At 49.1% G+C, this 22026-nt stretch overlaps 1 protein-coding gene across 14 annotated transcripts in view; it reads right to left on the bottom strand.

Annotated features, from left to right (window-relative positions):
- MAPT (microtubule associated protein tau) overlaps nucleotides 1-21703 on the bottom strand; it is a 115335-nt gene extending 93632 nt beyond the window's left edge. For 12 of the 14 annotated variants that reach the window (XM_066262703.1, XM_066262701.1, XM_066262693.1 and 9 more), the window contains exon 1: nucleotides 21553-21703. The gene's annotated coding sequence lies outside the window, so the exon portion shown is untranslated. Of the gene's footprint in view, nucleotides 1-5213; nucleotides 5236-21452; nucleotides 21520-21552 lie in introns of those variants that run through there. The other 2 variants (XM_066262688.1, XM_066262690.1) reach the window with 2 other exon arrangements.
- Nucleotides 21704-22026: the final 323 nt, after the last annotated feature.

A 22026-nucleotide genomic window follows, 5' to 3' on the forward strand; every position in this document is an offset into this window, starting at 1 on the left:
TCAGAGAGGTTGAGCAATTTACACAAGGTCACACAGCAAGGAAGGGGCAGCCAAGGCCAACCCCGGTCGGCCCTCCCCCAAGGCCTGGGCCCTTTCCATTATATCTCGTCCACAATCCAGGATCCCAGGAAGGGGTAGGTAAATTGCATCTCACGTCTGTTTCTTGAATGATACATGATAATGATAAAGTGATTAAAACAATACTTGGGGAGAATTGTTTGAGTGGCTAAGAACAGGCCAGGCAAGTGCAAGGAGAGATGACCATGAAGGAGCTCATGTAGCAGTTTTTGTGCTAATGGTGGCAGGGCTGACTTTGAAAAGGAAAAGGAAGGTGACTCCAGTAGACAGTAATAGAGAAATGGCCAAAGTGGACAGAAAGACTCAGGACTCTGGAATCAGACACTTCAGGATCTCCTGGGGTACACCTGGCAGTCCCCAGTTCGTTCCCATACAGCATGCCTGCCACCAGGAACTGCTTCATCTCCACGCACCAGAACAACCTCATCAACCTAACCGATATTTTCCGGCAACAGACGCTGCTTCTGTTAAGTACTCCGAGGGAAGAGCCAGTAGGTGCTCACCGAGAGGAAAACTGCCCCATCAGGGGCACACACGCGTCTGCTAGGAACTGTGGGTATTCTCTAGGAAAACTAGCTTTTGTTTGTAAGCCAGACTACTTAGTGAAAGAAAACTTACCTCGACTCAAAGTCATTTTTTGACAGATTTATTTTTGTTGTTGTTGTTTTTTTGCTTTTGTTTCATTTTTCTCCGTGAGGGCAAGTCCTAGTCACCAGTGGTTAAACAGGGCCAGCTCCTTGTTCCACTCATGTGAGGGATAACTGCTTGGCCTCAGTACTGGTTCCTCAACACAGGCAGAAACTGTCTTTCTGAGGCAGAGCTCACACTCTCTGCAAGGCCTAACGGTTCCTGGGAGGAGATCGCATAGAGGGCTTCATGCAATGAAAGAAAGTGAGAATGTTCTAGAAAGCAGTTGCTGAGGGCACGCATCTGTAAATCTTATCATGTGCCCCCGAACCGTATCCTGTGTCCCTGGGATTGGCCTCTGCCACCTGAGAGGCTTCATGTTCATTTCTCAGGATCTGATGTCACATTCTGCCGCTTCCTGGCCAGGCCTCCACCACACGTGCCTCAGCCACTGGAGGGGGGCCTGGCCAGGAAAGCACCAGTATGTGAGATACCAAGAAATAAAAATATTGTGGGCACAGGAGGTCTGAATGGGGAGACCTGTTGCCCAGCTTTGCCAGGAACTTACTGTGTGACTCTGGGGAGGTTACTTTATGTCTCTGGGCTGTTACCTCATTTCTCTACTTGGTCTCAGCCTAAAGGCTGAGAAGTGATGTTACCTCATTTCTGAAGTGGCTCTGGCATCTGTTTACATGCCAAAGTTGTCCTCACCTTGTGCTGGTACCTCAATGGATTCTTCTGGGTATAAGCTCAGAAAGCAGGGCAGCTATGGGGAGAAGGGGGTCCTGGAGGAGGAGAAAAGGCAACTGAAGTTGGGGTGACTCTGCAAGGAAGGCAGAAGAGGGGGTTTGGGTAGGGGGTGGGACCAGGTTGGCCTCTGGGGGTTCTTCCACCTCCATGGGAGTTCTGGGTCCTACACAGAGTGGCCCTTAACTAACAGACAGTGGAGATGCTCAGGCCCTGGGGTCAGGAAGCCTGCTGTCTTGCCATGCTGTGCCTGTCAGCCACTGTGGTGGAAGCCCACAGCACAACCCAAAAATTAAAACGGAAACGAGACCCTTGGGGGATTGGCTGGAACCTCTCTGTATCTAAAAGAGAAGAGTAGTGTCTCGTTGCTTCTTTGGGTGTGGGCAGTGTCTCCATAGAGCAGGGTCTTGGGACACTGCTCTTCGTCCTCAAGGACTGGGGGATTCCTCGGGTGCTCCGGAAAGGCCCGGGGAGCAGGCTGTGGGATCTGCACCTCGGGAGTTACTCCAGAAGAGACAGGCACGGTGCTAGGTGGGGGACAGGCCCCTGACCCAAGCAGGGCAGAGACCAGGAAGTGCCTCACCCTTGTCCCTACTGCTGAGGGGCCCAGGTTCTGGAATGGTAGCTTCTCTGTCTTCTGCTTCCACACAGGAAGTGCCACCACCCCTCAAGTGGCTGGAGGATGAAATGAGGTCGTTTGTGTGAAAGTACTAAGAAAGAAAACACTGTGGAGGTTGTTTTTTTGTTTTGTTTTTTTTAAAAATTGTTCCTAAGTTGTTTTTATTTTATTTTTTTATTTATTCATTTTTCAGAGAGAAGAGGGAGAGACAGAGAGGAGAGACAGAGAGAGAGAAGGCGGGGAGGAGCTGGAAGCATCAACTCCCATATGTGCCTTGACCAGGCAAGCCCAGGGTTTCAAACCAGCGACCTCAGCATTTCCAGGTCAACGCTTTATCCACTGCGCCACCACAGGTCAGGCTTTTGTTTTGTTTTTTAAAAATTTTTATTTTTAATTTTTTTACAGGGACAGAGAGAGAGTCAGAAAGAGAGATAGACAGGGACAGACAGACAGGAAAGGAGAGAGATGAGAAGCATCAATCATCAGTTTTTCGTTTCGACACTGTAGTTGTTCATTGATTGCTTTCTCATATGTGCCATGACCGCGGGCCTTCAGCAGACTGAGTAACCTCCCGCTCGAGCCAGTGACCTTGGGTCCATGCTAGTGAGCTTTTGGCTCCAGCCAGATGAGCCTGCGCTCAAGGTGGCAACCCCGGGGTCTCGAACCTGGGTCCTTCCGCATCCCAGGCTGGAGGTTGTTTTTGATATCAAAGCATTGGGCATTAAAATCTTTAAGCAGCCTGACCAGGTGGTGGCGCAGTGGATAGAGCGTTGGACTGGGATGCGGGAGGACCCAGGTTCGAGACCCCAAGGTCACCAGTTTGAGTGCGGGTTCATCTGGTTTGAGCAAAAGCTCACCAGCTTGGACCCAAGGTCGGTGGCTTAATCAAGGGATTACTCAGTCTGCTGTAGCCCACGGTCAAGGCACATGTGAGAAAGCAATCAATGAACAACTAAGGTGCCATGACAAAAAATTGATGATTCTTATCTCTCTCCCTCCCTATCTGTCTGTCCCTATCTATCCTTCTCTCTGACTCTCTCTCTTTGTCTCTGTCCGAAAAAAATAAAATAAATCCTAAAATCTTTAAGCAGCACATCATCCAGCCTACCCTCCGGGAACTCGTCCATGTGGCTCTCACTTCGAATGCAGGTTACCAGGCACTCTGGGGACAAGGGTGGCTCATGAGGCTAGTCTGGGTTGTCACAACCACAAGAATTAGACACTTAAGCAACACAGTAGCCCACCTCCCCCTGGCTTCCTATCCCACCCACCTCTACTTCCACGGGAGCAATCCAAAAGGTGCCCAGTGTTCCATCGCGTACTGTGTGTGTGCTTTACACACTGTGTGAGCTCCTATAAGTGCTGTTCCTACAGTGCATCTGGAAGGTTTCTTTGTCTGAGGTGGCAAAGTACCCAGGCTAGCCCACACAGCCTAGTAACAGACTGGGTCCCGCCTGTGAAATGAGAGGGGGAGGCCAGATCACAGCTTTTCCACCAGGGGGTGACATGCACACCTGCATCACCTGGGAGTCTCTGAAAGACCCTTCTTCCTAATATTTCAATCCTTTTCAAGTGAGCTGGGACTTGAGCATATACACAGCTCACAAAAATCAAGGGGATCAGAGAACGTGCAGATGCTCCAGTACTTTCAGCCTTTTGTACAGTGCATTTTCACCAATGAAATAAAAGTTGGCTTTGTATCTCATTTGCATAATTGAACAACTTTCTTTGACTTGTCATCTGCTTTGCTGATGTTCTTGTTTAATAAAAAAAAAATCAAATGCTTCTTTTTTTTAATCGCTTCATATTCATTTTGAAATATCCCCTAATTTTTGTAAGCAGTAGATATGGATATATCTTTTTTTTTTTTAAAGGCAATGTATACATGGCAAAAAAATTAAGTTGAAAAGAGTATAGAATAAACATGACGTCTCCTGCCCTGCCCACCTGGCCCAGCTGCAGGTTACTACCTCTCCGGCCCCGCGCCATCTGGTTTACCAACGGTGGCCTCTCATTGGTTTTATCAGCAGTCCATTCATTATGTGTGAGATCAAGCATCTTTTCATGGTTAGCATCCCTCCCAACCCCTGACCCTTTCCCTTTTCTTCTGTAAACTACCTGTTTTTCTCTTTTCCCAGGGATGAGTATTTTTGGTAAAGCATCTGGAACAATTCTGGGGTGTCTTTGGACTCCCTGTCTGTCCTAGATGACGCAAAGCCCCTCAAAGCTCTGTGAGCATCACTGGAAGTCTGAGGGGGCGGGGTCTGTCCAGGTTTCATAAAGCCCAATGCCTACACCTGAGCTTAGGAAGACCAGTGGCGTGGCATGGGCGGGACAGCCCTTTTTGCAGGAGAGAAGGGGTCATGTTTGTCTTTAACATTTGCCCCACTGCCCCACTTATCTTAGAGTGTCACTTGATGGAGACATTCTGCATCTACTGCCATTGAAAGCTCCTTCTGGGAATCCAGAGCCAGCGCATTCCTGCCACATCTGTCCCCTCCCTCCATTTCTTATCTGCTGCAAAGTCTTCTAATTCAGCCACCAGGAATGACCAAGCTGTTCGGCTTGGGCACCACCATTCCACAATGAAAGGGTGCGAGATTCCCAGGGGCAGCTCAGGTATCAGGTATCAGAAATGCAGGCAGGATCACCCAAGCTCTGGTAAAGGCAGTATTTCACAGGATTTATCTGGCATGGCTTGTAACTTAGGCTAGATATACCAGATTAATGCCTAACTCCTCCACCTCTACCCAGAGCCTCTGTTTTATAAGAAGTGCTCAAACAGTTGAAAGAATAAATCATTAACACCTGTCTAATTGCCCCCCTTTTTGTCCAGAGGGTAGTTATTAAAGTTCATATTGGTTTAGGTGATTGTGCTTACAGTCTCCTAGCATAAGGAAGTCCACTTCTGACAGCCTCAACAAGCTTTCTTGCAAAATTTCAAAGGCCCCTTTCTTTGGCCCTGGGAATTAAGGTGGCCAGAAAAAATACAGGATGCCCACTTAAATTTGAATTTCAGATAACAGCAAATAACTTTTTTTAATGTAAGTATGTCCCAAAGATTGCATGGGACATACTTATGCTAGTTTTCTGTGGCTGCTGTAACAAATGTCACAAACTGAGTGACTTAACAGATACTTACTCTCTCTGAGTTTTGAAGGCTAGAAGTCCAAAATCAGTATTTCTGGCCGAAAGTGCAGGTGTTGGCAGGGCCACACTCCCTCTGGAATCTCTGGGGGCAAATGAAAGAATTTTCTCTCCAGCTTCTGTTGGCTGCCGGCAGCCACTGCTCACCAATCTCCATCTGCCTCCATCACCGCACTGTCTTCTCCTCTGCGGTTTTCATCTCTCTCTGCCTTGCTCTTATAAGGACACATGTGATTGCATTTAGGATCCACCCAGATAAATCAGGGCAAACTCATCTTAAGATCTTTAATTTAATCACATTGGCAAAGATCCTTTTCCCAAATAAGGCCTCATTCATAGGTTCTGGGGATGAGGACCTGATATCTTTGGGGGACATTAGATAGCCTATTACACTTACACTTAAAAAGCATTTGTTGCTCATCTGAAATCCAAATTTAACTAGGCATCCTTTGTTTTAATTTGCTAAATCTGACAGCTCTCCGTGGGCTGAGCTGGCAGGGATGTGAGTGGTTTGCCTTCAACTGCTTGCCACCTTCCTGGTATGAGCATGGGGACCAGACCACAGATCCAATCCTGCTCATCAAGGTCTTTTATTATTTATTGATTGATTTTAGAGAGAGAAGAAAAGAGAGACAGGAGCATCAATCTGTTCCTGTATGTGCCCTGACCGGGGATCGAACAGGCAACTTCTACACTTTGGGATGATGCTCCACCCAATCGAGCTATCTGGCCAGGGCAATCTGAAGATTTAACTTTTAAAAAGATTATGGAAAATAGTGCATGAATGTCCATTCTTAGTACTCCAAACTCCGAATGCAGACCTGTCCCATCTATCCTCCAAGAAAGTAGAAGGATAAACAAATACACGATGTGCCTGTTTCTCCTTCTGTTCCCAAATCTCTTTAACAAAGTTCTTAATTTTTAATCAGTACTGAATTTGCTCATCCATCCATTCATTCATTCACTAAACAATTACTGAGTGTTTACTCTGTGCCGTGTGCTGTGCCAGGCACTGAGGACACACAGATGAATAAAACATCGCCCAATGGACGAATGTGCTGGGGAGCCTGGTCCCCCAGGGAAGCCCCAACGAGTGGAATCAGACAAAACTGTGGAAATGAAACACAGAATGATGGGTGCTAGTAATGTGGAAGTGGAAAATCCTAATCAATTTGCTTTAAAAAAGTAGTATAGAGAGAAATCCAGTTAATTTACTAATTATCTTGAAATTCTAGCAACCATTTTTAGTTTTCAATTATGGAAAAATAATTTGTATTACAAGATGTGTTACTTAGCCAGGTCTGCCTTAATGTGCTGGAGGATTGTCCTCTTTCTCTGTCTCCCGGATCCCTGGAAGTGGGGGTGGTGATGGCAAAGCAATGTCTCTGTCTGCAAATCACACTTCAGAGACTCTACGTTGCCCTGGACTCAGTGACTTCCCACTTACCTGCGGTTATCACCTGCTCCCAGTTCCTAGGGCGCAGGGAACACTTTTTGGCACAAATTATGCCCACCCCACCCCACCCATCTTATACCAAGTGGAATTTTTTAAAGAGGAAAAAGTAATCCGTTCATTTATGTATCCTAACATACAAGTCCAGCTGAAATCCCAGGTTTCTGCTCTATCTCCCCCCCCCCCAAAAAAAAAATCAAACAATTTTTTCTTCATCCTTAAGGGTAAAAAACAGCATCTTCTGGGCCCTGGCCGGTTGGCTCAGCGGTAGAGCGTCGGCCTAGCGTGCGGAGGACCCGGGTTCGATTCCAGGCCAGGGCACACAGGAGAAGCGCCCATTTGCTTCTCCACCCCTCTGCCGCGCTTTCCTCTCTGTGTCTCTCTTCCCCTCCCGCAGCCAAGGCTCCATTGGAGCAAAGATGGCCTGGGCTCTGGGGATGGCTCCTTGGCCTCTGCCCCAGGCACTAGAGTGGCTCTGGTCACGGCAGAGCGACACCCCGGAGGGGCAGAGCATCGCCCCCTGGTGGGCAGAGCATCGCCCCTGGTGGGCGTGCTGGGTGGATCCCGGTCGGGCGCATCCCAGACAGTCTGTCTGACTGTCTCTCCCTGTTTCCAGCTTCAGAAAAATGAAAAAAAAAACAAAAAAAACCAGCATCTTCTGTACTGGCAGTCCAATAAGTGGTAAGACCCCTCAGGCTAAAGCAATACATGGAAAGGCCAGGGTGAGGCTTGTTCTAGAGAGCAGCAACCCAGGCTTGAGGAGCAGAAGTTCTGGGTTCAAATCCTCCCTTAGGCTCAAAGTATCACATGATTTCAGATGCCACTTAACTTTCTTGAACCTCAGTTCCTAATCTATGAAAGAGAAAAGATTCCTTAACTCACAGGCTCACATCAATAATCAAATGAGAGATCCTGCCCAGGTGGCTCAGTTAGTTGGAGCATCGTCCTGATATGCCAAAGTTGTGGGTTCAATCCCTGGTCAGGGCACATACAAGAATCAACCAATGATGGTATAAATGAATGGAAAAACAAATAGATTTTTCTCTCTTTTTCTCTCTCTCCATTCCTCTCTCTCTAAAACCAATAAAAAACAGAATTAAGTGAGATAATGTAAACCCACACTAATCCCCTCTCCCTACAGGTTGATGTCCAAATAAATAAGTGTTCAAATGACTCAAACGTTTAATCAACTATTCCTTAATTAATCCAAATTAGAACAATTTACTATATCCAGAAAGCCAGGACATTCCCAAGTGTTCTTTGCACATTTTGGGGCCCTGGAGGACAGGACTTGTTTCTCTAGAAGGTGGCACCCCAGCAGCCTCAGCTGTCAAGTCCCAGTGACAGTGTCCAGTGTCTGCTTTGGGGCCACAGCCTTTGACGATGAGGTCCCTGCACACAGGGCGCAGATGTGACCAGCATGCCATGGCTGCCCATTTGACCTGACTGAAGGCTGCCCGGCCCGGCACCCCTGAGCTCCTCACTTTGTATCCAGGGCTGTGTGCAAAGGGGCCCCACCAGCAGCTCCTGCCCAGGTCCAGGGAGCTAATCAGGCTTGTGCTCAGTGCCAAGACAAATGATGTTCCTCTGGGTGGCCCTACCTTTCAGTTTGGGGTGCTTTGAAGAATTTTCTTGAAGAACTACTTACTACTCACTCTGGATACAATCTATAGACTGCAGCGTTCCCTGCCCACTATCGTCCCCTCAAAGACCAACAAAAGAGAAACTCGGGTGGAATACCACATATGGTATCTTGCCTTTATAGCTGGAATATATTTTTTAAACGTTGGGGAGAAGGTGGGAGGCAATTACAGAACTGAGAAATGACTCTTGTTTTAGTTAGATTGAAGGGTGACTGTGGGAAATGTATTGTGACACCTTGAAGAGCGAGTGAAGTAGCAAATATTAAGTAATGTGGTATATGTGACCCCAACCTCCTCTGGGTGAGCCCTTCCCTTCCCTGTTCACCATCACTCCCTCTTTTCCTGGTCTCACAGTGTGCACTGCATTGGTGTGGACATGGGGAAAATAGAGTGGGTTGCTGAGTAAGGGGGGTGGGGCATTAACCCAGGAGGCTGGGTCATGCAGGCTCAGCCACCAGCACCCCACCCCCTCCCTCTGTGACCCTTTTCCTAACAGCAGGGAGCTTGCTTTGTCTGCCTTGCCCAAGGAAACCATCCCCTTCGAATAAAATTGCTCCCTGTAGACACTGCCTGGGAACCTGAATGTCACCTTCCCCGAGTTTATTATGGACCAGGCTCTTCTTGGCCACATTTTCCAGCCTCCGTCAGTCACACGTACCCCTTCATGGAAGTGCAGGGGGTACGCACATTCTTCATGCTTTGTGTGAGCTGGAAGAGAATAAGCTTCTCTATTTGATAACTGTTGACCTGCCCACGACACTAAATTTGGTTCTGCCATCACCAGCGACATGAAGCAGTGGCCCAGTTTAGAGGCTAGCTTTAGGTTTAAAATACTTTCTCCAGGCTCAGGTTACATGTGACCCACTCACGCGGGGGGTGGAGGGCAGAGGGCACAGCATGCATGGTCATCAGCACTAAGGACATGTCTGTCTGTCTGCTGGCGCTAGCGTGCAGAAGGCTCTGAGGGGTGGAGGCAGCAAAGCGAGGTCCCGGCCTGAGGTGCTGTATGGCTCCCTCCCCAGCTGTGACATCTCTGGGCCTTGGTTTGCTCCTCTGCACAAGATGGATGAAAATCCCTGCCTTGTGGGGGAGTGAGGGTTACAAGAGGCCATGTTTTTAGTAAAATAAATGCAACTCGCAACGGCCATTATTATTTTCATACAGCAAAACTAATTCAGACCAACAAGGAGCGTGCTGCATTGGTCTTCAGTAGGGCAAAGCAACAATTATAGACTATTTTAAAGGAAATGTGATTTTTGTTATTTTCAAGTATATAGAGCCACAGAACCATGTACTCATAGGTGGAGGACTTGCCTTATCTAAACAGGCTCTCCTGTTGATCTAACAGCAGCTTATTAGATTTATTTGCATCCAACTGCATGCATTGAGAGTAATTACTTTGAGCTGCGTATGTGTCCAGCTCTTCGACAGGCAAGACACTCACGGGAGCAGGAAAGCCATGTCCCCAAAGGACCTACAGACTGTGGGGAGTTGAGACCTGCACTCAAGGCAAGAAGGAAAACAATTAAGCATTAACCACTGCAGTGTTGATGACTGGTGAGAGATGAAAGGCGGAGAGGCCTCCAGATCTTGTTTACTATGACAGCTGGAGAAGGCTTTAGGCAGGACAGAGACAGGGTGATTTATAAAGGGGAGGAGAGGAGAGAGAATGATGTCTATGAAAGAGCCAAGAGGCAGACTGGAGGAGTCAGACTGGAAACGGAGCCCGAGCCCAGGCATGGGGGTGTGGGCAGGTGGCACAAAGTGGGCCTTGGCTTAGCAAGGGACAGAGAACCCTGTCACAGACTCACGCTTGGATGGGGCAGGGTGCAAGACAGGGCTGCTCTGGGAAGGACAGTTTGATAATGGTCTGTAAAATAGATTGGATGTGAATTTTGGAATTGAAATTAGGAACAATTCATTATTGTGTTCATAATGATCAAGGATGGCATAATCAGGCCTATGCTCCTTTTAGAACTGGTAAGGATGGTACTGGAAAGGGAAGGGCGATGTCTAGGTGGAAGAAACTGATGGTTAAATCTGTTCTAAGATGTAGATAGAGGAGAAGAGTTTAAGACTCCGAGATTTGCCACACGGGGACGGGAAGATGACAGCTTCCAAAGGTCAAAGTGGAAGGGGCCAGTGTGCAATGAAGGCAGCCTTGGAGAGAGCAGGGTAACCGGGGGTGGATGATGTGGGGCCACTAGACACCCAGGACCAGTGCTCAAGGCAGTCATATAGTAGAGCAGCTGTTGTCACGGCGAGGTGACCCGCATGCCCTGAAACACTTCCCAGCCATCCGTGTGCATGAGATATCCTCCACTTCCAGCTCAGAGGCACAGAGACGCAGCCCAGCTCCAGCTCAATTCAAATTCCAAATGCAAGCGATTCAGTTACTGAGCCTTCACTGTGTCTCTCACCACCAAACAGCCATCAGAGTATTATATCATCAAAGTCAACTCTGGCCTTTAATTTAATCACTCTTGCCTTAATCGATTCCTGTCACGTGCTAAGCACTGAGTGGCAGGAAGAGGCTGCCCCCTGGGCATAATTAGAATATGAAATTCTGCACCAAGTCCTTGTCTGGTTAGGAGGAAGCCGAATGCCCCACCCCCTGAGAAAACGGAAAGGCTCCCAGGAAATTCCATGGAGAGGCAGACACAAGCCATGGAAGTCCCAGCCCTTCCCTGAAGAAGTTGGCATTGACAGGAGCTGGATATCGCTTGAGGTGACACTAAAGGCACCCCTGCCCACTGTCCTGCACCCTGGCTTTGGACCTCCTTTCCAAAAAGGGGACAGACAAGGCCAGCGCAGGCTGGACTATGCTGCCTATCGCTCCATCCCCAGCATGGGCCCTGCTGAAGGGCAGTCACCCCTGGGACCCAGTCTGCAACATCTGGCTGGTGCTAAGGGAGGGAAGTGGTGGCAGCTGTGTACTATTTCAGACGTCAGGCTCCGCTCAGCCCATGAGAGACTTCAATCAGGCACCTGACTTTAGCTCCCAGGAGGCATACCTGCTCCATGTGGCACGTGTCTTCTGAGAAGCTCAAAGGAATTCTCATAGATTGTTTTATTTCAGTTCCATGACAACCCTGTGAGACCATGTTATTGTCTATATTCTGAGAGGGGAGCATGCATAGTCCTTTTTACAAATGGAAAAGTGGAGGCACAGGAAATCTTCTATTTTGCCTCTCAATAGGAGAATTGATTTTTATTGAGGTATAACTGACATACAACAGAATATCAGGAAACCTTCATCTCTGCCATAAGTCTTAGCTGGAAGTCTTAGGAAGGTAAGGTTGCAATTAAATTCCACGCTTGGCAAGCCCAAGCAGCAGGTGATAACAGAAGCCCACAAAATGAGGGGATGGCCAACTTCTGGAATTCAGTCCTGCCAGCAACAAATGATAAGGGGTCATTTTTTAAAGATTTTCTTTTTAGGCCTGACCTGCAGTGGCACAGGGGGTAAAAGCGTCGACCTGGAACACTGAGGTCGCTGTTTCAAAACCCCGGGCTTCCCTGGTCAAGGCACATATGGGAGTTGATGCTCTTTGCTACTCCCTCCCTTTTCTCTCTGTCTCTCTCTCTGTCTCCTCTCTCTAAAATAAATAAATAAAATCTTTAAAAAATAAATATTTTTTTTTAAAAAGATTAAAAAAAAAATTGGCCCAGATTGTCAACTTATAACATGAATCTTGCCAGCTAAAATTTTTTTTTCCTTTGCATTTCCCATCAGACATCAAATTCTGGTTTATAATTATAGCACTTTAGTGACATTGGAAGGGATTTATTTCCATTTATTTAGCCTTTATTAACATTCTGCAAGGAACTGAGTGCAGCCATCACTCCCTGCACCTGCTAACAAAGGAGGGACTTCAGAACTCTAGGAGGGAGAATTGAACCCAGTGGAGAGACACCCAGGAGGCATGTTCTCCCACAGGGTTAACCCCAGGGGAAAGATTAAATAGGTCTAAAGAAGGTTCAGGTGAGTTTGTGCTTAATCAGTCCATTATTCAATCGGATTTAGGGATGTTCTGTGAAATCCTTCGTGTCTAAGCTGGCCTCATGGTGACAGCAGAGGTAGAATCTGTGTGTCAGCAAGTTGGGCCAGTGCAAAATTTCCCTGGTATTTGGAAACAGACAGGACAGAAAGACAATGGCAGGAGGGCTAGTGACTCTCCGGAACAGCTATTCCTGGTGAAAGGGATGAGTTTAAATGAATCGATACCACAATTACTACTGTACCCCAGGTAGCAGGCTATATACAACTATTTTATTTGTATGTACAACCCTTGCTTGGCTTGTTAACATATGTTGATTTAAATTCTGAGTCATTACCAATACCAAAGTTGAAAGTTGTTCTGGTTTTCAGCCAACCCAATATAAAAAGTCCAGATATACAACAAATATATGGTAATATTCACATTTAAATATATATTTATATTTCTATAAATATACATGCTATATAATTATGATATTTATATACATATATATTTTAAACCAAAGAGATTCTTTAAATTATAACCTTCCCTTGGGCATTTAAGCATTTGGTTTTAGATGATTAATTATCCAATAAGCCTCTTTTTGAGGGGAAGGCCCTGGGAGGGGGTGAATTAAGACAATGAATTGGTGTCAACTCCAATTAAGAACAATTAAAAATAAGCACCTCCAAAATGACCTATAAATAATGGTAGAACTGGATTTGATCGAGGACAATTCTGTTGACATAATTTAGGATACTGGTTCTAATTCAGTGGGCAGAGCTGGCCTTTATCCTGGGGTCGGGGAATGGCTCCATGGCTCCATGAACCGCTCCCTCCTCCCCAGCACTTCCTGTTGGCTGTAGATCACATGAGAGGTGATTAAGGACTCAAGGGTCCTCTAATGTCCTTGGTGTTTAGGAGAGGAGGACACAGGATGAAAGTGCATCCCTGAACTTTCTGTAGCACAACTGCAGATGTAGGTCCCAAGACAATATCACCCAGCCTTCCCAGGAAACCAGAAAACTGAGCCGCCGTAGGCTGGAAAGAAAACTAGCAGCTGGGACCGGAGGTAGTTATGTCCCTCTTCTCTTTGATGCCTGATCTAGCAGAGGAGCAGACAGGACCAAAGGGAGGGCCATGAGTGAAACATCATTATCAATGGCTTCAGATTTAATTCTAACTTGCTGATTTAAAACGTTTTTTTTTTTAAGTGTTAGACCTTGATCTAAAACTCTGTCACTTAGGGGAGTTAATATACTAAGGGAATTTAACTTATTTTGACTCTTATGATGGAAATTTTGCAATGCCCCTTAAGCTGGGATTTTATGTGAATGAATTCGAAGTGCGGTGCTAGTCCTGAAAGACAGGAAAAGAGCACTTTGAGGGGCTCCACGCTAGGCGGTCTCCTGAGACCATGTAAGACAGAGAAATGAAGGACTGTGAATATTCAAGGCTGCTTCCACAGGGCCTGGCGTCCACAACCAGGGTTTCCTCCTACACAGCCAACTTTCTACATCCATCATACTTGTAACAATAACCATATAACTTAAGTGCAGTGCAAGCTGATAAAACACAAGTATTAAAAGCTGAATTCTTAAAATCATTATTTTTTACTGTCAAACAGGATGTTAGACACCATAAAAAAACAAGAGCAGTAAGACTTGAGAGGGATTCTACACACAGATTGCTCCTCGGTTTAAGTCCTTCTTCCATGCAACAGAAACTGGCAGTCCTAGACAATGCCCTGTGAGTATGGCTTAGGCAAAAGCGACACAATTTCAACCAGCTGACCCACACATCAAGAGAAGGCTGGGCCCTGTCCCAGATGATATGGGGACAAGTGTGCTGTTAGCTGGCCTAAGGTAAAGTGAAATGTTTGAATTATATATGTATCATTTTTTATGATTATCTGATTTAATGACTTTAATACTGAAGAAGGCTTCTTAAGCTGAATTGATTAATCAGATATGACTATGTTTATTAGATACTTGAAGTTCTCAGTAGTTTGCTTTATTTAACATTAAAAATATTTTTTATTTAGAAAATTAAATTTAATGGGGTGATGTTGATCTATAAGAGTATATAGGTTTCAGGTAAACATTTCTACAGCATTTGAACCGTTGATTGTGTTGTGCACCCATCACTCAAAGTCAAATCCTTTTCTGCCACCGTATATTTGTCCCACTTAACTCCCCTCCCCCCACCCATTTTCTGCTTACTCTCAACTGTCCACCAGGAAGCCTGCTTGCCAGTTTACCAACCTCAACTCTGCTTATTTCATTTGTAAAAATCTCTCTTCCACTGCCTTCTGTTACTTCCATTATTTCTCAGACCCCATCCGTGCTCACTTGGTAGTCAATGAGTAAACTAGTGAGATCTCTAAACCCAGGGCTGAGCCAGGTCTCTATTCCCAGGAGGCTGGAGGGAGGGCGGCTGGGCTCAGGCTGGCGTGGAGAGTACACAGTCTATTCCTGGCATGGAGCGGATTTCAGGAAGGAAGAGGACAGAAGCAGGGACAACAGCTGATAAGTCACTCTGCTTGCCTGTGGCAAGAGTTCTGTGTGTACATTTAAACATGGGTGTGTGTGAGTTTTGGGGGGTCCACTTCCACCCAAACAACAATGTCTGGTTCTAGTGGAGCTGGGAAGCTGCCTGCTTTACCCATTGTGATTCTTACGCAGTGTAAAAATTTCTCTGATACAACAGATTCCATCATTAGGGTCAGCAAATGCTTTTGCACACTTATCCATTCACAAGTGTTGATCCAGGGGTTGTGGCTGATAAGGCCATTTACTGAGCAGTAACTATGTGCCAGGCCCTGGGCTAAGCACTATACCACCCCGTTTAAACCCCACAGCAACCTGTGGGAGAGGTACTATCAAAGCTCAAGTTAAGACAACGAAAAATGCTCCAAAAGACTAAACCACATGACTTATGTCCCACAGGGAGGGGGAAACCAGGATTTGCACCCAGGACTGCTAGGTTAAACTTAATGCCTCTCTATATATGCAGGACATTACCCTGAACCGGGTGTCCAGGAAAAAGCACTAGCTGCCCTCAAAGCACTCACAAACCTCCCTATACAGCTGAGGCACAAAATATATTTCTTGGAGTTAATTCTATATGCCCCTTATTAGGGCATTCACTGAGCCTACTGAAATATCAACAAAGCAAAAGAAAAAAATATTAAGAAAATCCACCTGGAAGTCATTCAAGTTTGCATTTGTGGAAGCCGATTCTAGCTGCACATCTAGAGAATGTTTCATTATCAGGGACCCAAAAATCTCAAAATACCAATCTGGGCTGGCTTCACACTGCTTCCCACAGTCAGATGGGGTCCATCTGTGCAGGAAAGGAAGCTGGCAGAGGTGGTATAGTATGGTACCTGGAGACAGGAAAATTATTCTTGGACAGAGATCCCTTTGACAAGGTGATGGGGCAAGACCAGTGTGTGTGGTATACGGCCTATCACCTACCCACACAGGTGGTTGTGGGAGGCGCCTGCACTTGGGGGGAGTGGCAGTGAGTCCTGAGCACGGAGGATTCCAGGCAGTCCCTCGACACCACAGTAAAATGGTAAATACAGCAGGGCCTGGGCCTCAGGAAGCCAGAAATGGCTCCAGGCCCACCTTTGCCAAGGGCGACCTGAAGTTGGACATGGGGTCCTTCCAATGCTCTCCCAGCTTATTTACCCCTCACACTCTGAGAGGGTCCCTTTGGCGGGCGCCAATGCTTCAACCTTTCTGAGGTGCAGAACCTAAGATGAGAATTTGGCATTTCTAGAACTTCAGTGATTTGACCCTGACCATAGCTGTGTCCATGTCTTGATCCCCCAATCTTGATTTTCAGCTTTCTCTGAGCCAATCAAACCCAGCTGCTCCTTTGTATGACACAGCAAGCCTGAACTGGATTTTAAGAGAAGAGGTTTAAGGTCCTGGGATAGTTTCTCTTTTATAAACAGAGGCACAGAGGTTAAGTGAAATCCCTTACTCCATGTGTCAAGGCCAGGTCAGAAATGGCGAGCTTTAGGCTGTGCTCCAATTACAGACTTTTGTAAAAGTTTATTTGTGAATCAGTGGTTTTGGAATGAGAATATCCCACTGGGTCAATGCTATAGATTTTGCTTGGGTTCTAAGGCTAGCTCACAAAAGCCCCATTAAGGCCACGTGTCCGCTGAGAGGGGGAGGAGGTAGTGTCAGACACCAGTGCTAACATTCACTGGCTGTGTGACCGTTAGTGAGTTCCTAAATTATCTCTCTGTACTTCAGTTTCTCCACAGGTAACACAGAGATAACAGCATCTGCTATGTAAGGGGGTTGTTGTGAGGATTAAATAAAATAATTTCTGGAAAGCACTTAGAACAGTGCCTCCTAGAAGACACTGGAGGAATGCAAGCCACCATTAAGATAACAGGGTAACAACGTTTCTGTAGTAGGGCTCCTTAGCTCTGGCACTAGTGACATTTGGGACTGGATTATTCTCTGATGATGGGACTGGATGGATTCTATCCTGTGCCTTGTAGCTTGTTTAGCAGCATCCCTAGCCTCTGCCCACTAGACGCCAATATACCCCCCCCCATTGTGAAAATAAAAAATGACTAGGTAGCTCACTGTTTTCCTGTAAAACAGCTGAGAATCCCAGCTGGAACACTGGGTTCCTCTCCCTGCTGCAGTCCAGTTGGTCAGGCTGGGATGTCCTGTTCCCCCCACCTGTTGAGGTGCCCCCTCCATAAGCCAGGTCCTAGTCACTAGCAGAAGCACTTAGGGTGGCAAGTTAGGAGTCATCAGTCATGTGGGCGTTTCTGGGAGGGGTTGGGGGTCTCAGAAGCAGGAAGATAAAAGAAGAGGGGTGGGAGGAAGTGGAAGAAATGAGGCAAACGGGGTTTCCCACCGTTGTCCCGTTGACCTCCTGGTACAAGGAGCATCTGTAGCTCCAAAGGTGGGAGGGCAGCGTCTTCCTTCACCTGGGGTGACGTGTGGCCTCTCCCTTTGCCTCTCTTCTTCATTCTTCTGCCAAGAAGGGTGAGACGACCAGAGATGGACAGGCTCTGGTCTCTGGATTGGATTTGACTCCAGACCTTCCTGATGCAATGACCTTAAATAAAGACTTCTTCCTATTTGGCTTTTTCGTCTCTACCTATTGACCTGCATTTTCCCATTTAATCTGTTTGTTTGTGAAATAAATATGGGCCAAAATACCTATTGTATGTTTAGCAGTGTATTAAGCCCCTAAGGGTATTTTTATTTGTTTTTGAGTGATTCCTTTTCAAAGTGGGAGTAAGAAAGACACTAATTAAATAGAAGGCACAGTTTAGTTAGAAAACTATCATGTGTTCATTTAGAACACTAACCCAGGTTCATACACAGAGCTATGAGCCACTCAAACCATAGACAAACGCTGAGGGGGAGGTGGAATAAAACACAGCTTCTTAAATTAAACATTTTCAACAAATGGGCTTCATGAACTGATGTTAAAAGGGCAGAAGGAAATTTCAGCCTAAACAAAGGGCACCACAATCCTGTTACATCTGCAGGCTGGCACTGACCTCAAAGGACATGTGGGTCAAAGGTCATGCCAATAACAGGGGCTCTTTTCCAAATGAAGTAACCCTGATCTTTCCTCAAGGAAATGGATTCTAAGTTTCCTTCCTGAAATTTGTGGGACTAATCCATTTATTTTGTTCCTGTCAGGGGAGCTGTGCCTGATACTAGAAACCACTTAAAAGCCATACCCTTCCATGATGGGCGTGTGCAAACCAGGTCCATGTGGGGTTAGGGACACACAATCATAGGCTGACACTCATCAAAAAACAAAACAAAACAAAACAAAACAAAAAAACCCAAAACTCCAGCAAAGCCAACAAATCCCTCCCCCATATTGTCCAAAGGCAAACCCCCAAAAGTCAAGCCAGGTGACTTCAGAAAACACTACCTGTTACAGAAGCAAACGTTGATCAAGGGAATTGATTAGCTTTGAGAGTCATTGGGACTGGACGCTGGGAGTGGAGGTGTGTGTGTGGCTAATGTATTTATCCCTTCAGAGGAAGGGTTTGGAGATGGGGGATGGGTAAGCAAATCTTAAATGATAAACAAAAGTAGCATCATAAAACGTAAAATAATACCTTAATTAGGAAAGGCATTTCTCGTTCTGTTGTAGGACGGGTCAACGGAGAGACAAGAATCAGATAAAACTCAAAGCCGTGGAGCTGAGCCTAAGTGCACGGTGGCTGGAGGGGCAGGGCGGGCAGTAGCTGTCCCAGGCGTTGCTGGGGTCATCATCCATCTCAACTCGGACCAACTAGACATGGAGTTACCGGTTCCTGAACGTCAGAGGCTAAGTGGGGTCCCCCGGGATGTAAAATAACTCCCGCCATCTGGGGATTCCGAGACAGGACGTTTTCTGAGGCTCGGCGGCAGGCTCAGAGCTCTACAGTCTAAGCGTGGGCGCGAACGTTGCACCCCATAGATCCTAGAGCGCAGAGCCAGGGATGGAGTGTTCTCCACCCTCGGCGTAGGAAGAGCCACGCTCACTCGTACCCCCGGGATTCCTCCATTATCAGCTCCCACGCCTTGCGAACGCCAGCGCTCCACCAAACTGCCAACAGATTCCAAAACCGAGCGAAATCACCGACGCAAGGATTGTGCTTTGTTCCCGGTGGGCTAAATACGCTCCCCCAACCGATAGGAGGTGACCTGTCTGCCTGAGGTTTGCCTCAGGCCGCGGGTCACCCCGGGCCCTCTCTCCGTCTGGAACCAGAGTCCCACGCCCAGCAAGGAGCCGCGGGTAGATGAGAGAAGGGATAAGCTTCTCGAGTTGATCCTTCAGTCTGCTACAACTCGCCCGCGGCGGGTCCGGCTCGGCGGGAAGGTGGAGGAGGGGGCGCCGCAGGTCCGCAGCTCCCACCCCGACACCGCTGTAGGGAAGGTTCGGCCTGGCCCAGAGCAGAATCTCAGAACCCGAGTTGAGTCATTCCCCAGATACTCAGGTCACTCTGTTCGGCTCACGTGGATGACTCGGCCCCTAAGACGCTCTCCCTCTCAGCACTGCACGCCCGCACCGGTTTCGGTGATAGAATTAACCAGAAAGCCGCGTGGCCCCGGCTCATCGCAGGAGAACCAGCCTCTGCCTTGCTCTCCGGGGGCAGCAGCCACCCTTCGCCCCTCACTCCCCGTTTCAAGAGCTGCACTAAACTTGGGCTCTTCACTTGAGAATCCCTCACATTTCTAAAATAACGCTTGGCCACAAGTACCTCAGGGACGCCCACCCGGGTGGCTATGGCCGCCACAAGCCAATTAGAAAGAGGCTCAAGGTTGGAGGCGTCCCTCCAGAGACCCCCGAGGGGGCGCGGCTCCGCGTACCCCACCCCAAGGTTCTTCATCTCTGCTCAGAAGGGGCAGGGCAACGCCCAAACGAGGTTCTCAAGACGGTGGTTTCCAACGCAACCCCCACCGGTGCCCCCGTCTAGTCTGCTCCCGAAAATGGGTGTGGTTTGCAGGACGAGTGTAAACCTCAGGCTCCCTCCTCACGTTTTCCCATCTGGCGAAGCAACAGGGCACCAAGCGGAGAAGTGCCGCTTCCGAGTATCCACCGCCCCCAACCTCACGGGGGCTGCCAATGTCCCTCTGGTCCCTCTGTGGGAGGCCTTCTGTGGGCCCGGTGAGGGGTGGCCACCAGGACGCTTCGGGGGTGGGGCCAGGGGTCGTCCCTCCGCGGACACCGTCACAGCGCGCAGGGACCTGGAATCCCACCCCTTCAGTCCGCGGATGCGTCCTGGCTGGCGACCCGGCTCCCAGAGGGGGCCGCTCAGTGTCACGCCCGTTCCTCCCGGTCGTGATTCGAGTTCATCAACCCCAGCAAACCCCGAGATCCAACAAAGGGCTCGGAAATGAGGGGCGAAACACGAGGGTAAGGGTGGGGGCCTCGGTTAAACAGCTTTATTGAATGAAAGGCAAAAACCGAGGCTGGCAACGCAGATCACGTTAGCCCTACAAACAAAGCAGCGAACCCTCAGTTCCCACGACCGCTCCCAGTGCTCAACCCGGCAGCAGCAAAACGCCAAGATTTCAGCGCTGATTGCCCCCTCCCCACTTAATAACTGTCTCGCCTTCTTCTCCGAAGCCCAGCCACCCGGCTTGGCATGGTACCGGAAAGAGACACGCCGCAAAAAGATGGCACCTCGCATTCGGCGGGGGAAAAAGCGGGGGTGGGAGTGGGAGGAGGCACCGCCTACCCTCCCCCTCCTCGCCCACCCGGGTCCACACCCACTGCCGCAGTGAGGGGCGAGCCCTGCGCGCCGGCACCGCGCCTCCGGCAGGGAGCGCACATGCCGCACGCCCGGCACAGAGCGCAGAGAAAGGGGCCGGCTCCCAAACTACACCTGCAGCCCCCGCGCGGGTCCGCGGCTGTGAGCGCCCTCGAGCCGAGATCGGCCGCTGCCGAGACGCCTTCCATAGCGCAAGGCCAGTGATTCCTGCCTTTCCGAGACTCCACATTGGTATCCACGCACTATCCTATCTCGGGCACGGCGCTGCTCGCGTCTCCGTGCCAGGCGCGCGCAGGGGGAAGGGCAACTCAAGTGACAGCGCCTGGACCCCTCCCCATCTCCCCATTCCACTCCCAGCCCCCAAATGTCCCTTGCAGGTTTCTGAAGGAGGAAAACGGGAGGGGGTAGATCACCGCCTTAAATCAGGGGCAGCAGAAGCCCCATTGGAATCGTTGCCGGGGAGGTGAAGGGAGGGGCAGCTAGGGAGTCATCTCTTCTAGAACGCGATCCATACCTTCCTTAGGGCTGATGGCAATCCGAGACAGAGAAAACGGATTACACGTTTGGTTTTGGGGGTCGTCATTGGACACCCCCCCCCAACACACACAGACACACGCCCATTGCGGCAAAAGGCGGCGATCAAGAGTGCAGAGCAGCCCCCTCCCCCAGGTCACAGCCATCGGTGCCCCACCCTGCGGGCACAACCTCTGCCCGGGTCCACGCAAAGCAGGTCGTGTTCGGAACCCCAGCACACACCCGCGCACACACATACACATTCACACGCGTGTGTGCATCCCTTGCATGGGTCCCTTTCCAAGCGGCCCCAGACCCAGACCCGGAACGCAGAGGGCTCAGGGAGTGGCCCCCGCCGTTGCCCTCTACCCAGGCTCACCTCATAAAACCCATCTCTGAGGCTGGGGGCCAAAGGGCGGCGGTATGCGGGCGCGCGGGGCAGACGGGGAGGCGCGTTTATTTCAGAGCCTTGCGCTTACCTGATAGACGACAGAGGGCGAGGACAGTAGCGGAAAGCAGAAGAGAAGGTGTCTGTGGTGGCGGCGGCAGAGGGTGGGTGGGTGGTGGTGGCGTTGCTGCTGCTGCTGCGGGAGCTAGTGGGTGGCGGAGAGTGCGAGCGCGCGCACCAGTAAGAGGGCGCGCCCCCGAGACTGACGGGCGGCGCAAGCGCGAGCAGCGGGAGCGCGAGCCTCCCAGGGAAGGGGCTGGTAGAAAAGCCTCCGAGGGCGTCTTCTCCTCCAGCCACCAGTGGGCGCGCGCGAGCGCCCGGCCGTCGGGCTGTCTCCCGCCTCTTGGCTCGCTCCTCCCAGTGCTACTCTTACCGGGTTTCCATTTTCCCACTCTCAGGCTCCGGCCGCGGCACTGACCGCCACGCGCACGCGCATTCCGTGGCGCACGCGCACTCTGGGTCTCCTCCCGCGGCAGGAGCCTTTGTCTTTTTTGAGGGGATCTCC

This window comes from Saccopteryx bilineata, chromosome 2 (assembly GCF_036850765.1).
Source record: "Saccopteryx bilineata isolate mSacBil1 chromosome 2, mSacBil1_pri_phased_curated, whole genome shotgun sequence".
In the NCBI taxonomy this organism is placed as follows: Eukaryota; Metazoa; Chordata; class Mammalia; order Chiroptera; family Emballonuridae; genus Saccopteryx; species Saccopteryx bilineata.